This window comes from Malania oleifera, chromosome 11 (genome assembly GCF_029873635.1).
Source record: "Malania oleifera isolate guangnan ecotype guangnan chromosome 11, ASM2987363v1, whole genome shotgun sequence".
Taxonomy (NCBI): domain Eukaryota; kingdom Viridiplantae; phylum Streptophyta; class Magnoliopsida; order Santalales; family Ximeniaceae; genus Malania; species Malania oleifera.
Window position 1 is genome coordinate 28,975,478 of NC_080427.1, and position 7,846 is coordinate 28,983,323.

A 7,846-nucleotide genomic window follows, 5' to 3' on the forward strand; every position below is an offset into this window, starting at 1 on the left:
ACTAATTTTCCCTTTTTATTATTATTAGTACTATTATTATTATTTTCGGGTCTCTACATCCTCCCCTCTTATAAAAATTTTGTCCTCAAAATTTTCTAACTAGCAGTTATACCAATATTTGGAAATCATTAAAATATTTACCTGACTCTAGAAAGAGCCGACGGCCACCCACATAGCGGCCCCATCCCAAATTTATTAATAACCCTCACTTATGGAGAAGGAATACCGCGGTTACAACAAAGGTTTTTGGAAGATTACAAGTACTTAAATAAAAGTTCTCCCCAAAACCATTCAAAACTTAAATATCATACACAGATAGATTTAAACTAAACAAACTTATTCTAAATAAGTCCTTAATCAAACAACCAAATACTTACCTACCTCGCATTGGGCCTACTTGAATAAGTGTGGGTACTTCTGATGCATTTCCTCCTCTAATTCCTATAAAGCTTCCTCAACTACGTGATTACACCAGAGTACTTTCACCAATAGGATCTTTTTCGTACGTAGTTCCAGCTCCTTTCGGTTTAAAATTTGAACTAGTACTTCTTCATATGATAAGGTGACTCCAAGCTCCAATGACTCATAACTTACCACATGCGACAAATCCAAGAAATATTTTCTCAACATAGACACGTGAAACATGTCCTGGATCCTTAACAATGCCAGAGGTAACGCTAGCATATAGGCAACTGGACCAATTCTTTCCAGTATCTCGAATGGCCCAATATACTTAGGGCTTAGCTTGCCCTTCTTCCCAAATCTCATAACTCCCTTCATTGGTGCAATTTTCAAAAATACCTTATCCCCCACACCAAACTCTAGTTCTCGTTGATGGGTATCAGCATAACTCTTCTGTCAATGCTGAGTTGTTTTAATTCTTTCGCAGATGAGTCTGATTTGCTCAAAAGTTTATTGTATGATCTCCGGCCCCAAAATTTACCTTTCACCAACTTCGTCCCAATACAGTGGAGATCGGCACCTCCAACCATATAATGCTTCATAAGGTACCATCTTGATACTGGTCTAGTAGCTATTTTTGTAAGCGAACTCGACCAGTGGCAGATACTAAATCCAACTCCCTCTAAGATCCAACACACAAGCCCGCAACATATCTTCTAGTATCTGAATTATTTGCTCTGACTATCCATCAGTCTGGGGATGAAACGTTATGTTGAATGTTAGCTAAGATCCCAAGGCTCTCTATAAGGTCTCGATCTATATGATGGACACAGGCACACTGTGAAGTCTAACTATCTCCTGAATATACAACTCTGTCAACTTATTCATGGAGTAGTTAAACTTGATTGAAAGAAAATGTGCAGTCTTTGTCAGTCGATCAACAACCACCCAAACGGCGTTTTGCCCATGCAGTGCTGGTGACAACCCTGTAACGAAGTCCATGAAGATGTGCTCCCATTTCCATTTGAGAATGTGAAGTGGTTGCAATGGTCCTGCTGGTCTCTGATGCTCAGCCTTCACTTGCTGACATGTCAGAAACTGCTCCACGAACTGGGCAATTTCCTTCTTCATATTATTCCACTAGAAAGATTCTCACAGATCCCTATACATCTTAGTGCTTCTTGTGTGATGCCCCGATTTCCGTACCATTTTTTTTCTCCAATAAATAATAAATATTAATCAAACATTGGCCACGTCAAAAACTCTGATACCGTTTAAACATAACTCAACCTGAAGTGGGATACCAGGTAATCAATCAACAGGGAAGTCCATATATACATACCATTCAGAATACAAATAACCAAAGTACTAAACATCCATATACATATCTAACACATCCCTAAAAATCAACCAAAAACTCTAGGGGAATCATACATCCCTAACTCAAAACACTCACTCCATCTATCAGGATACTAACTCCCTTTATCTTGGAGCTCTATCTCCTGGTCTGTCATGGTTCCTTGAAATATTTAGATATTTAGGTAAGACACATCTCAGTAAGACGGAATAAATTATTTATAGTGTGTGGCAGTATGAGTTTCATTATATCATAATATATCCATTTTAGTGATAATACCATCTGAGAAAAATATACCTATTATACTCATAATCATATAGATATAAAACATAAGATTTTATAAGCTTTATTTCCATTTTTCAAACTCATTCACATGCAACCCATATTTATCAGCGAAAGTTCCTAAGGATAGAGGAGATTACACGCCCATACATGTAGCTATCATCTGCTCTGATATTGTTTGTAACCTTATCCGAATAGCTCGGGTGAGGCTGCAACTGATACTTATCAAGGCACTCACCATACTCAGTAAGCCCTCGGGCGGAGTGTTTTACTTCACCCGAATTATTTATGTTATTAAACTCACGCTCTTTCATTGCTCATTTACATTCCACATCTAGCTCGTGAGTGTCCTCGGTAACCAATCCATGTGTCGTCTATAACTCATGGCTGCCCTAAGGATATTCTCCACGCTATGCTTCCCCCTATGATCAAGATTGTGCGGCCCGAAGGCTGGATCTAAACCACGGTTGGGTAACCCGGTTAGATCAAAATAAGAACTCTACCGGTCCGTATATAGTATGATTGACCTACCACAGCTTGGTCCGGACCCAAGGCAGTCAACATCTCTCCGAAGGCCCAATCGATTGTTATGCCACACTCTCCATAAGATCGTGTGGTTGCACTAACACCACACTAGCTGTAATAACCCAAGAAATTCTTCTAGGACTCGTCGGCGAACACAGGGGATTCGTTAATGAGGGTTCTTCAGGATCTCATCGACGAGAAGATACTGAGAGAGGGTTTAAAGTAGACTGAAACTTGTTGACAAGGGTGCAGGTTTGTCGACGAACTTTCTACAGGACTCGTCGACAAGGTGACATGTCTCGTCGACGAATCCCGCCTTATAAATAATAGAAACTCAGATTTTTAATCAAAATCTTCAGCGTAGAAACCCTTTTCTCTCTCTCTCTCTCTCTCTCTCTCTCTCTCTCTCTCTCTCTCTCTCTCTCTCAACCCCCTCCCCTTCTACCTTCAATCCTGGCCCCATTTCTTGTCGGATTGAATATCTGAGGCCACCACGATGCTCCTGGCAAAGTTCTCTACAAGTCTGCCGGAGCTGATCGTGGGGAAAGTTGGTTTGAAATTCATCCCAAATCTAGGGTAAGGTGTTTTATTTAAAATCTGCTTTCCTTACAGTTATAAGAAGTGTTGTATATAGAGAAATACTTATATTTTGTTTTAGGGGATATTATTTTCAGGATGTTGGGCTAGGAATCCTGTGGGTATAAAGCTAGAATTTAGTAGGGGCTTTTCAGATTTAAGGTAAGGGAAATATGTTATGCTAGCAATTTTTAATATGTATATAGAAGATTATGAATGTGTATTTACAAGCATGTAGATCAAATTATTTTTTCCAGAGAATTATGAATATTATTTTTATACCAAAGTACATAAATTGAGCATGAGATTGTGTTTATTCAAATGTGTGGCACGAGTTTATTACAGTACAATATATATAGATTTTATAGTAATACGTATATTTAGATGTTTCATATTATTAAAAATGAATGAGACTTACAGTATTTTTCAGAAAAACATGATTTCTAAATCATAACACTTAGACAGTTTATTCAAACAGATTATACAATTATAGCATCAAGATATTACAGTAGATTATTCAGAGATTACAGATATTATATACAGAGTATATAGATATTTTATACAGATATTACAGATAGTACAGACAAAAAATACAAATGTTACAGATAGATAATATATATATATATATATATATATATATATTTCAGTTAGATATCTCAGATATTACAACTCAGAATTATAGTGTTATAGTTGTTTTTGAAATCATGTTAAAACAGCAAGATGATTATATATTTATATAAGTATACAATATTACATGATATCATATTCCTGTGGAAATTACAGAGAGATATATTTACAGCAGAGCACGGTACCGTTGCTAGTTTAAGACACGTGCAACCACATGACTCGGATAGTATGTGGATTCCGTCAAGCCGTGCTAGGAGAGATTTGCAGTCTCCTCAGTATGCTGGGTTGAGGTAGCCGATTAGACGATGACAGAGGTTTGAGATGGCCCGGAGTGATTGCAGTGGGCTAGGATCTACATAGATCATTACAGATTGGCGGATGATAGAGATTGACTTACCTGGAGGGCTAACTAGAGTAAGTCCAGCCTACGGACCGCACAACCCTATCATGAGGGGATATATCATGATATACAGATCCCAGGGTATAGTAGAAGTTCCTATGTACAGATATATTACACAGCAGCAATTTATATTATTATATTAGCAGTACCTTCAGATAGTAAACTCGAATACATAGTTATATTTTAAAGATTACGTGATAGATATATATATTTTGTATAGTTTATCAATTTTCTCAGATTACAGTATCAGTATTATTTCAGTATTTTAAATGATTAACTCAGGTGCCACACACTAGTAATAGCATATTTTCACTTACTGAGCGTTGTCTCATCCCACTGACTTATTATTTTTCAGGAGATCCCGCTAGACGAGCAGATCAGGCTCGTGGTTAGAGATTGTCTTAAGCTGCCCTAGTTGGAAGGGTAGGTGTATTTTTTATGCCAGTGATTTGGGGTAGACTGTTTTGGATGTTGTCACTAGGTGTTTTGTGCTGTAATTATATTTCAGAGCTTTATAGTTTTCTGGTATTGTATATAGCAGTTCCCAGGTTTGTACACCGCTGCTTAGTTATGTATGACAGACAGAGTTTCTTTAGTGCTCTTTTGAGCCTGAGTTATTTTCAGTATTATTTCAGACAGTTGATATTTACAAAAAAAAAATGTTGAATAAATAGCAGGTCGTTACACTAGCAACAGTACCGTGCTCTTTATCAATAACTATCCATTAAGGTTCTCATTTCCACATTTCATCATTCACATTTCGTATTCACGTTTCAGTATTCACATTGTAGTATTCTCATTGCAATATTCACATATCCATATTCACATTCCAGTATTCACATTTCAACTTTCACAATTGCAGTATTCACATTGCAATATTCACATTTTCATATTCACATTTCAACTTTCACATTGCAGTATTCTCATTGCAATATTCACAATTTCATATTCACATTTCAGTATTCACATTTCAACTTTCACATTACAATATTCACATTGCAATATTCACATTTTCATATTCACATTTCAGTATTCATATCTCATCTCATAATGGCATATATCACATTTCAATATTCTCATCATTTTCTGTTTCTTTCTTATTTTTTCAATACACATTCCATTCTCATAATAGTATATATCCCATTTCGTGTATTTTAACATTTCTCAATAAAACATAATTCATCATTTCATATCTTTCAAATCCCAAAACATCACAATTCAGTATGATTCATATGCCACATAATTTTATCTTATATTCGTATCGTAATAATTTTAGGTAAAACATCATATTCTCATTTTCACATATTAAATCAACCAAAAATTCTCAAAAATGACCATTATAATTTATTCCCCTTACCTGACTTACTAAGAGGCCCATAAATAACCAAATCCTACGCCCGCGGCGTTCGAAACTCAAAACCCAAAAATTCATATTTTTCCCAAATCCATCAACTCACTCCCAAAATATTTCTCATTTAACACTTCCTAGGCCCTATGTACTCCATATCAATACTTAAATCCTAAAACATCTTACTTACCCTGATTTTGGAGTGGTGCCCAAGAACTCCAAACCAAAACTCCACTTCGGCTAAGTTGTAGATCTCCCTACGAACCCCGTGGTAGCTTCTGATCATTAAAACGAGTTTAGAAGGAGCGAAAATCGAAGAGAGAGAATGTTGGAACCATTAGGCAGAGAGAGAGAGAGAGAGAGAGAGAGAGAGAGAAAAAAAACACTAAAAATGACGGTTTCCCTATTTATAGGTTAGGCTTCGTCAACGAGTTAAAGTGATTCGTCGACGAGCCCATGAAAGCACTTCGTTGACAAGGAGGCTGGTTCGTCGACGAACCTTAAATTTTCTGAAATTCCCGGACTCTCAGTATTTTCTTGTCAACGAGACACGTATACTTCATCGACGAGACCTAAAAGGACATTCATTGATGAAGACCATTGTTTCGTTGACGAACCTCTACTGATCCCCCTTTTTCCTTTTTCCTTCTCTTTCATTTCTTTTCTTTTGTTATTTTTCATAAATAAATTTCTCGGGTCTCTACATTCTCCTCTTCTTATAAAATTTCGTCCTCGAAATTGCTATTCATCACATTTTCATCCTTAGAGAAAACATCTCAATTTTATTAATTACCCTCACTTATAGTGGAGGAATATTGTGGTTACAGAAAAAGGGTTCTGGGAGATTAAAATCATGTACATCAAAAGAAAACTCCTCCAAAACCATTCATAATCAAAACCAAAACACTACATATCATATACTATACAAATCAAAATACATACCTTGTTATTCGCTTTCTTTTTCCTAGTTCAACCCTGGGTCTAACTAAATAGGTATAGGTATCTCTAGCGCATCTGTTCCTCTAATTCCTAGGAAGCTTCCTCTACTGCATGACTATATCATAACACTTTTACCAATGGAATCCTCTTTGTACGCAGCTTTTGTTCCTTCCAATCTAAAATCTGCACTAGCATCTCTTCATAAGATAAGGCATCATCAAGTTTCGGTGCCTTATAACTAATCACATGGGAGGGATCTATGACGTATTTCCTTACCATAGAGACGTGAAATACTCCATGGATTCTAGTCAAAATCAGTGGTAATGTCAACCTATAGGCAACTGGACCCACTTTTTCAAAAACCTCAAATGGTCCAATATACCTAGGGCTCAGTTTACCCTTCCTCCCAAATCTCGTAACTCCTTTCATTGGCGCCACTTTCAGAAATACATAATCTCCTGTGTCAAACTCCAACTCTCGCAGGTGATTATTTGCATAACTCTTCTGCTGACTCTGTATTGTTTTGATCCTATCTCTAACAAGTCTGACTTTATCATGAGTTTGTTGTATCTGCTCTAACCCCAAAATCTATTTTTCCCCAATCTCATCCCAGTACAATGGAGATCGACACCTCCTGCCATATAACGCCTCATATGGTACCATCCTAATGCTAGCCTAATAGCTATTATTATAAGCAAACTCGACCAGTGGCATGAACTGTATCCATTTGCCCCCAAAATCCAGCACACAAGCTCGTAGCATATCCTCCAGTATTTGTATTGTCCACTCCGTCCGCTCATCTGTCTAAGGATGAAATGTTGTACTAAACATCAACTGAGAACCCATGGCCTTCTTCAAACTCTTCTAAAACTAAGACGTAAACCATGGGTCTCGGTTTGATACTATGGACACCGGTATGCCATGTATTCTAACTATCTTTTGAATATACAACTCTGTCAGTCTACTCATGGAGTATTTAACTCTGATAGGAAGGAAATAGGCAGTCTTTTTCAGTCGATCTATGACTACCCAAATGGCGTCCTATCCATGCCGTGCCGACGGTAATCCTATGAAAAAATCCATCGCTATATGATCCCACTTCCACTCAAGGATGTGGAGTATCTACAATGATATTGTCAGTCTCTGATGCTGAGCTTTCACCTGTTAGCATGTCAAACACTACGCTACAAACTCAGCGATCTCTCTTTTCATATTGCTCCACCAAAAAGATTCCCGAAGATCCCTATACATTTTAGTGCTACCAGGGTGTACAGTATACAGGAATCGATGTGCTTCCTCCAGAATAACTTTCTTAATCTCAGGGTCGGTAGGTACACACAGCCTAGTATGAAACCTCAAGGCTCCATCATCTGAGATACTGAAATCTGCA